At 43.3% G+C, this 10607-nt stretch overlaps 1 pseudogene; it reads right to left on the bottom strand.

Moving 5' to 3' along the window:
• Positions 1–780, bottom strand: part of LOC119367291 — a 12397-nt pseudogene extending 11617 nt beyond the window's left edge.
• Between the last annotated feature and the right edge of the window lie 9827 nt (positions 781–10607).

Genomic DNA, 10607 nt, shown 5'->3' on the forward strand with positions numbered 1-10607 from the left:
ATGCGGTATTTCTGGGTCCTAACTTGATCGCCTGGAATGCTCGCAAGCAGGCAACAGTTTCTCGCAGTAGTACAGAGGCTGAGTACAAAGCTGTTGCTGATGCGACAACTGAGATCATATAGGTACAGTCTGTGTTGAGAGAGCTGCGTGTTCCTCAAGCTCGTCCTCCGGTCCTGTGGTGTGACAACATTGGTGCTACATATCTTTCTTCTAACCCGGTGTTTCATGCTAGGACAATACACATTGAGGTGGATTATCACTTTGTTCGGGAACGTGTTGCACAGAAGCTACTTTGTATCAAGTTCATCCCATCAAAGGATCAACTTGCTGACATCTTCACGAAGCCTCTTCCACAACCACAGTTTGTAGGCTGTAGGCGCACTTAACTTACTTTGTACTTCAGGACATAGTTAAGATTGACGGAGGGTGTTAGACTGTATATATACGTAGCCTTTGTATACATGTACTGTAACATTGTATTGTACCCCTTGGGTACCTCTATATAATGAGATAGCCACACCCCGGGTTAGGGGTGTCGAGCAGTTTCCAAATCATATGTCTTACAATCATCTTGGGGCGTATGGACGTGATGTTCATGTCGCCCTCGGCATCACCTTCCCGCAGGAGCTCCTCGAGTACGCCTGCTGCAGTGCGGTAGTGGGGCACGAGGGGCAGGCTGAATCCGGCCACACCGCTGCTACTGGCGGCGCCGAGGGCGAGGCTCACCGGATTTAGCACGGCAAGGAAGAAGCACAACATGCAAGCGTATACACTGGACATGGCTAATATCTGGTTGGATTAGCATAATGATCCTTGGCTTGGATGTGATGTCTTAAGTACACAGACTCCTCCCACTCATACTGTATCAATACATGTACGATATGCATCATTTAATGTCTTCGGTTTCATCACAACAATGGGATCCTTCTCTTGGAGTTGGAGTAGTGGATATGCATCATTTATCTCAATCTCAGATGACGTGGATGTGAACTAAATGTATAATCATGAATTTGTGCAGTGAAGATACACAGAGTCTCTTGTAAGGAACCAGGAAGGATTTCTCAAAAAATTATAGATTGTTTTTGATAAACTTCTTTTTTTACAGATTTTCAATAGAAGGATAAGTTGATCATACGGGTAAAATAAAAGAAAGAATAAAACAAGATATAAGAAAAGTCCAATCAATGAAAGGCATTGGTCCAAAGATTCGTATCCTTTGCAATTAGCATAATGATCCTTTTTCGCTAGGATATCATGATACATGTATCAAATGCACATCATTTGGATGTCGTGTCTTAAATATATAGACTCCTGCTGCTCATACTGCATGTACTCCAGATACACATCATTTAATGTCTATGATTTCATCACAACAATTAGATCCTTCTCTTGGAATTTGAGTAGTGGATATGCATCGTTTATCTCAATCTTAAATGATGTGGATGTGAACTAAATGTATAGTCATGATTTTACACAGCAAAGATACACAAGTTTTTTTATAGGGAGTCAGAAAGTATTTCTCACTAATGTATTTTTTATAGATTTTTAATAGAAAAGAGAAGTTCATATAGGTAAAACTAAAAAAATGAATAAAACAAGGTCTAAGAGAAGTACAATTAGTGAAAGGCATTGTCCCAAGATTCATATCCTTTCCAGTTAGCACAGTGATTCTTCTTCGCTTGGATGTCACGTCTTAAATAGATAGACTCCTCCCACTCCTACTACATCAATACATATATCAGATACATATCATTTAATGTCTCTGATTTCATCACAAGAATGATATCCGTCGCTTGGAGTTGGAGTGGTGAATATGTACTCCCTCCGTTTCTTTTAACTCCGCATATAAATTTTGGTCAAAGTCAAACTGCACAAAGTTTGACCAAATTTATGTAAAAAATATGAACATCTACAATACTAAAACTATATAGTATGAACATACGTTTCATGGTGCATCTGATAATATTGATTTCATATTGTGAATGTTTATATTTTCTCATATAAAGTTAGTCAAACTCTATAAAGCTTGACTTTGACCAAACCTTATATGCGGACTAAAAAAATGGAGAGAGTACCATTTATCTCAGATGATGCAGATGTGAACTATTGCTTCTGATGTACAATCATAATTTTCCACCACAAAGATAGATAGAGTTTGTTTGTAGGGAACTAGAAGGGATTTTGCCTTACTTATTTCTTTTTAGAGATTTTCAATAAAAATGACAAGTTTGTACACATAAAATAAAAGAATAAATAAAACAAGGTCTAAGAAAAGTACAATGAAAGGCATTGGCCCAAGAATGATACGCTTTTCGGTAGGCCATGTGAATCAGAAGCAAAAATATCTTGTCTGAAGTTTGTTATGAAAGAATAAACGTTTGGTTGCATGCCCTTGAGGATGAAATAGTTCCTAGCCATCCAGATAGCATACGCCGTAGAAACAATGGCAAATGGAGCTGGGAGAGCAGATCTTCAAGATTAAATTTGGTCTTGAATGTGGCTTAACCAGGGTAACCATCTTTAGCAGAGATATTGCCAACATTCATAAGCAAACAAACATTGGAATGGTTTTGTGTCTTGTTTCCCCTATTAACTAGACTAACTCTCTTGTTCTTCAATGCAATATGGGGCTCTCCGCCCTCTGACGAGGTTCGTAAAAAAATGATCTCTTGATTCAGTTGTCGGTCATCCACATAGCACAAAAGTGTAATCAGGAAGGAAGAAGTATTTCCCGAAGAGCAGCTCCCTTGTGCTCAGTCTGTTGTATATGAGCACCCAAAATAAATCCAATCCACCAATCTCTTACTTAGGCTATCTTGGATAGTTTCAAAATTTTCCTTTGTGCATACGTCCATCTAGCACCGGGAGCCCCAAATGTTTTGGGTCAAAAAAATGTTGTGTAATCTCCAATGTATCCTTCACCACATCCGCAACCGTATCAGGACAATTACCAGAAAATAGGATGGAACACTCAGAGGAGTTAATAAGCTACCCCGTTGATGCAACATAGGTTTTCAACAAACCATTAACAATAACTGCCTGCTACTCAAAAGCACGAAAGAACAATAAGGAATCATCCACAAATAACATATGAGAAATTGATGGTGCTCATCGGCAAATCTTGACCCCTTCCAAACTGTCATCCACCATAGACTTGTTGACCAAAGCAAAGAGTACACCATCAACCAATAAAAATAAAAAAGGGATAAAGGGTTACCTTGCCAAGGCTCCTCGACGTTGAGAAAGACTTCAAAAGTTTTCCATTGGATTTTACTGAATACTTAACAGAACACACACAAGACATCACCAAAGATATCCACTTCTAGGAGAAGCCCCATTTATCAAGAGCTCCTTCCAAGAAATTCTAGTCCGCGGTCATAAGCCTTTGAGAGATCCAATTTTTATGAAAAATAACCGGATGGGTCGGCCTTAGGAGACTGAATGTAATAGATGCACTCAAAAGAAATGATGGCATTATTCATAATAAGATGTCCAAGGACAAAGGCACTCTGGTTCTCAGATATACGACCCATCGGCAAAGGTTGTAGTCCATTCACTAAACACTTCGAGACAATTTTGTAAATCACATTGCACAGGCTAATCGGCCTAAAGTCCTTCAATTCCTTTGACTCTGGGATTTTAGGAATTAGGACAATAGTCGTATCATTCACCCCCTCTAGCAAATACCGGTCTCAAAGAATATCAGAACTGCAACAATAATTTCATCTTTCATCAAATCCTAGTTCCTTTAGTAGAATCGGGCCGGGAACCCGTTTGTACCCGCAGCCTTCAAGGGGCCAATCTGGAATAAAGCGTCTGACACCTCCTTCACAGAGAAAGCGGCGCAGAAATCATCATTCATTTGTGTACTTACCTAGCAATCAAGGACCATTGTTGGAGTGATAGTAGGACCCTTTGCATATACCTCGTGAAAGTAAGAGGACGTCGTATGCTCCATATCTGTAGGAACCGAACACCAACTACCATCAAGCTTCCGGAGACGTTGGATTTAATTTCTCCTAGCACGCCAAACCGCTCTCCGGAAGAAATATTTTGTGTTTCTTTCTCCTTCCTTCAGCCAAGTTATACGTGAGCATTGAAACCACAACATTTCTTCTCTATAAAGTAACTCATCAAGTTCACTCATTTTTACTCACTGGTCAACATTATTCAGTTGCAACGACTCTAGTTCCGCTCGTAGGGGCTCAATATATATTGTCACATAACCAAATTGTTTGAGCTCCACTCATGGAGACTCTTCATCATTTCCTTTAGAGAACCAAAGATTGCCCCAAGGTCACCCGCCGGCCTGTTAGCTGCCCAGGTCGCTGCAATGACACTAGGGAGTGAGACCTCCCGCTCCCACATGATTTCATAGTGCAGAGAACTATGCCTCTGGATCCCTTCGGAAATTATTTGAAACAAAAGTGGATTGTGATACGAACGAGAGGATGCCAAATGTTTGACTCGAGGTGCTAAAAAGAAATCCCACCAAGCCTCCTCTATGCATGCCCAATCAAGCCTGGCCGAAACGTTTCGGTCTCCAAACTGGCCATATCGTATGTGTATGGGATGCTAGAGAATCCTAGGTCTCCAAGCTCACACACGACAAGACAATCACAGAATGCCACCGTCTGACTTTGAGCCCTCAACATCAAGGAAAAATGTTCGTGTTGCCACTCGCTTCATTGAAATCTCCACAAACTAGCCATGATTCATCTAGCACTGCCCGCAACCTTTCAAGATGTTGCCACATAAAATGCCGATTCTCCACTCTGGGTTCACTGTAAACAAATGTGCCCCTCCACGACACACATGTGCCTCCATCTATCACCACCACATCAATATATCTCGAGCATGAATCAAGCACCAAGACCATTAATGATTCGTCCCAGAAGAGAGCCAAGCCACTACTCCGTCCATTGCCACAATCACCACATAAGCCTTTTAGTCCAAGTTTCCATCTCAACTTCTCCATCTTAACATAATTTTGCCTTGTCTCAGAGAGGAAGACAAGTTTTGGGGAATTGGCTTTAGAGAGGGCCAAGACCTCACGAATTGTCCGGTGATTCCTCCCTCCCCGGCAGTTCCAAGCTATGATATTCATTGCCGATAAATCATCATCACCATCAGCATTCACGTTCTTTGGATGCTTGTTACTATAGTATTGGACGACGGAGATACATCTGTCCTGTCCTCACCATGCCCTTCATTTATAGCTAGTGGAACGGTCTCTCCATCTGTACCAACAGGTTGCACCATCGGTTCAAGGCCAGCTCAACCTCTTCCGGGCGCCCTTGTCAACTAGCATAGGATCAACTCCACCCTTGATCAGACTAGTTGCATCATCAAGCTTTGTTGGGTTCTTCCCAAAATTCCTTTGAGCGGCACGCCGGTCACCCCTCTCCTGACCCATGTCACATCCTCCAGAACTATTCCACATGCCAGAATCAACATCAAAGCGCCCCATGTTCGGTCCATCCACATACAACCAATCACCATACTTAAGCTCTTTAGGATCATATATACCAATACCGCATTCCTTGAACTCGTGCCCTACACAGCCAAAAGTTTGCAGAACCAAGCAAGTTTCTCATATCTCACCAAGTACACCATCCTCTCCTTTTCCCTGACTACACTCACAAACTTTGTCAGTGGTAGTCGTACGTCATGGCACCCTAATCCTTATGTAGTCTCCTCTTGAATTGCCACTAGCGAAACGGCCCGTGCCTTGCAACGGGAAATCATAATCTCCAATGGCCATGACCACATTTTGTTGTATCATCGAGAAACACTTTCATTCTCAATTTCGTAAAATTATGAACAAGTTTTGAAATCATGAACATTTTTTAAACTCGTGAACATTTTTCAAATTCGTGACCATTTTTATAGATTTTCAAACATTTTCTAAAATCTTGAACATTTCTTGAATTCAACATTTTATAATACTTCCAAACATTTTTTAAAATGGTGATTTAAAAAAAATATTTTTCTTGAATAGGCAAACATTTTCTTGCAAATTGTTTGGTGGAACAATTTTTGAAGTTCATGAACATTCTTTTTGATTAAACGAACATTTTTTGAAATGCATGATCATTTTTTGAATCAATAAAATATTTTGTAAGTCCCGAACAGTTTTTGAAATTTTAGGATAATTTTCACTTCATGAACATTTTTTGAATTGGTGATTTTTTAATTTCATTAACATTTTTAATACACGAATTTATTTTAAAAAATCATGAACCGTTCTTGATTTCCCGAACATCTTTTTTCAAAATTTAGAATATTTCTTGAATATGCGATTATTTTCTAAAAATAGCAAACATTTTCTGAATCCACAAACATTTAAGAAGTATTAAACATGTTACTTCAAAATTTTCATTTTTAAAAATTTTGGAACTTTTTTGAAGTCCCGAATTGTTTAAAGTAGAAAAAAATATGGAAAAGGAAAATAAGAAGTAAAAAAATGAAATTTAAGAAACAGGCCACCCAGACAAGGGTAGGTCCAAACAGACGCATTGTATCTTCTTCCAGTGTGCAGAGCGCAATATAGTAGGTTCCTATTGTATGGGCCGGCCCAGGCGGGGATCCCATGTATGAAACATTTTTTATCACTTATGGGTGGCATCAGTGTGTAATATTTTGCAACTTTTGGGGAAATTTCGATGACGTACCGCTATAAGCAATAGCCCCTTTATTATTAGATATAGATTAAGCCACATATCCAAAAATTTGCCTAAGTTTTTTAGTAGCTTCTCGATGAACTCATTCTTTCAGTCCACATCCGGGATCTGATGAATCTGTAACCATATTAGCATATACACAAACTCCACTTCTTCGGCTGGACTAAAACCATCATATGGATGGAGAAGGCCAACCCAATAGATGTCCTAAACATACCTTGTTTTTTGGTCCAAAGGCAATTCTTGGCCATTAAGGGCGTGTTTGGATGGCTGGGTCACACCTGTATCGCACCCGACGTGCAAAATCCAACGTCTTTGATATCCTGCACGGCCTTCTCAGCCTGGCCCGTCAAATGCAAAAGAGGACCTCTCAGCCAGGCTGAGGGAAACGCGAGAATCAGAAGTATCCCGCAGCCAGCCTAGCGCATGGATCGCCCTTTACTTTTTTTTTATCTCTGTCATGCTTCAGATCCGAACGAGCACACCAACCCGGCGTCGCCGTCTGAGCCCCCTCATCTGCCAGCGATGCGAACTCCCTCGATGGAGAGCGAATCTGTCGGCGCTCATGCACGCCCATGTCGTGGGCTCACCGCCTTGCTTCGACATCGTCGTGTTACGCCGCCGCCGAACTATGGCATCACCACACGCACGTGCACCCGCCACCCGTTGAGATGAAGAAGGGGAAGGGGAGGGGAGCACATGGACGTCGCCAGCCGCAACTGGCATCATGTTTCTCCCCCTTTTCCCCTCGAGTCGAGCCACTGCCGTCAATCCAGTTGGGGTCAAATCTTCGCCGCTGGCATCTCCTCCCAGTTGTTGTCCCCCCTTCATTGTGTTGGTGTCACGGCCATCTACCCCATCTAAGTGGAATGGTCAGATTGGTGAGAATGTTTTGATTGTTTTGGTTCAGATTTCAGTTCATTCTTGTTTTACTTGTTCTATTTGTCCATGAAATAGTCCACATTCAATTGGAATGATTAAAACTAAAAGAAAAAAAATCACAAAATGAATCTCAAATGTAGCCTAGCAAACAACATGTACTTATATAGCATCTCTCATGCATTCATATCATATAGTCCACCAAACACACACCTTAGCTCATCTTTGCATCAACTCAACCAGGCCAAGCTCACCCAAGATACCTCGAGATCCAGGCTACAGCCATCCAGGCAACCAAACACACCCTAAGTCCACAGTCGATTGCATGGCTTAAACCTTTACATATGAATCCAAATTCGAGGTTATAAAGTAGATGGATTGAAGTCGAAGTTTTATCTTACACTTTGGTGGTAATTCATGGTTGTAATATGAACTCTTTTTCTCTTTTTTAGCTTGATGGTGTTTGTGTTTCGTGTTGTCGATTAAGCCTGTCTGGGCCAGAGCTCCTTGCTACGACTTTCCTGTAAATCAGTTTTTCCTTCTCTTGAGCATCTGCGTTTGTATTATTGTAAAAAAAAACATCACTTCTTCTTCGGTACAACCCCCTGGAAACATCAACGGTCCAGATCATCCTATACCCCTTCACCTGAAAACTTAAAAAAGGGTAGGATAATCATTGCCCCTTCCCGTCCCCCAGCCCCACCCCCACGACGTACCCGCGCGGCCCGTCGACGTACGTATGTGTACGAGCGTCCGACGATGTTTTTTTTTTACTATGGCGACGTACGTACATCTAACCGCGTCGGTGGTCAAAGAGCGTCGGTTGGTTAATCTGTGCGTAGCCCGGTGAAAGCGCGTCGTGGCGCGTGAACTGCGGCCCCGCCGCCCCGTCCTGTCCGTCCCCTTGTCTGCCGCACCGCCGCCCCGTCCCCTCGTCTGCCGCGCCGCTGCCCTCGACTGCCGGCCTGTCCGCCCGTCGCATTAGCTGCCCACCCAAACGCCCGTCGCATTTCATCCCCGTCCGGCCGCTGCCCCGCCGTCTGCCCTGTAAATCGCACCCCCGTTCGCCCCTCGCCGCAAACACCACTCCTCCCCTGACTCCAACTCCCAAAAGGCCGCCGGCGACATGTCGTTCCACGACGGCAGCAGCTCCGGCACCGGCGGCGACGACGGACCGAGCGCGTGGCCGTCGAGCCTGAGCACGCCGGAGACAGAGGAGCTGTACCGGTTTGGGCTCCTCGTGCCATCGGGTTGCCGTATGCCGCACGACTGGAAACTCGACAAGGACGGCTACCCGAGGCGCGGGTCCGGTGCCACCGCGGAGGAGAAGCAGATCGGCGGCCGCAACAACATCGCCGGCCATCACGCATTCTGGGACGACAAAGACTACGCCGCCGTCATCGACGCGTACCGGCTGGCGGAGTCCGGCGTCACGCCAGACCTCATCTGCGACCGCCGCCTCCTTGTCCCGCTCCCCCGTCCAGAAGCGCGCGGCCGTCGGGCCCCTCCACCACCTGCGCCGGCGCCCACCGATACCCCCGCCCCGCCGGAGGTGGAACTGCCGCCGGAGCAGTTGGTTCTTCGGGAGGACGACGATTCCGACGATACGCCGGGTTAGCTCGTCGCCCTGCGGGCGTCAGTGGCTGCAGCGGCGGCTGAAGAGGCGGCGGCGGCTGCGAGGGAGGTCGTCGAGCAGGCGGCAGCGATCCAGGCGGCGGCGACGATTCCGCCGGTGCTCCCGCAGGCGGAAGCGGAGGCGTCGGAGTCGTCGGATGAAGACGTCATCGACTGGGAGTGGTTAGCCCAGGTCAGCGACAAAGACGACGACCGCGGTACGGCGGTGACGGCGCGGCGGGGGTCATCGATCTGGCGGCTAGCGACGACGAGGAGGAGTAGTTGTTTCATTTTTTAAAAAAATGTTCTAAGTATGAACTATGTATCGTTTAGGTTCGGATAAACTCGTTTTGTTTCGGTAGTGTTGAATGGACTATGTAAAATATCTCTAAGTTCAATCTAGTTTGTTTGAATGTTGTTTTAATTTGTCTTCAAAGTTTGTTCAAAAAATTAGCAAAATATTGAACGCTTATTTTGAAAAAATATGAAAATTTTCTGACCCATGCATAAAAATGTTCACAATATATTTAAAAAATTTCCATCGAATATACATAGCACAGAATAAGGTATGCAATTATCAAAAAATTGTAGCACAAAAAAATCGTGAAAACACATAAAATATAAAAGAATACTGAATAAAAAGTCAAAAGTGTATCTAAATGTTTATAAAGTGCTTTAGAAATGTTCAGATTTTGTTAAAATATGTGCATATAGTAAAGCCCGATGGATGAAAAAATCAAAATTTTGAAATAAAAAATATAACAAATAGAAAACAAAAATAAAATTAAAAAGGTGAGATATTTTAATTCATTAACATTTTTTGAAATATTTTTAAATTCATTAACATTTATGAATCGGATAATATTTTTAAATTCATTAACATATATGAATACGAGAATTTTTAAATTCATTAACATTTACCGAAATATTTTTAAATTCTTTAAATTTATGAACCAGAGAATATTTATAATTCATTATATTTATGAATCCGAGAATTTGTAAATTCATTAACATTATCTAAAATAGTTTTAAATTCATTAACATTTATGAATGTTCTGGAATATTTTTAAATATTTGTAAACCCAACTTTTGCCAGCGCGTGTGGGGCGCCACCCGGGCACCTCACGGCCAAAATGAACGAAATCCGACAACGAACGCACGTTGCGTCACGTCCGGGCAGTATTTTAGGGGTTTTCGTCCTGGAAAATCGTAGAAAATACATACAAACGCGACAATTTTTTGGGTGCGTGCCCTGCATGGGCACTATAGCACGTGGAAAAAAATGGGCACGTTTAGCGGATGCGAAGCGGAAACGTGCGACCGAGGGTCCCCTCCGCCCATACCGAAACCACCCCCTTCCATAGCAAGTACCTGAGCGGTTTCACGGAATGCACCCAACTTTTGCCGCGCATGTGGGGCCCCACCCGGGCA

This window comes from Triticum dicoccoides, chromosome 2B (assembly GCF_002162155.2).
Source record: "Triticum dicoccoides isolate Atlit2015 ecotype Zavitan chromosome 2B, WEW_v2.0, whole genome shotgun sequence".
In the NCBI taxonomy this organism is placed as follows: domain Eukaryota; kingdom Viridiplantae; phylum Streptophyta; class Magnoliopsida; order Poales; family Poaceae; genus Triticum; species Triticum dicoccoides.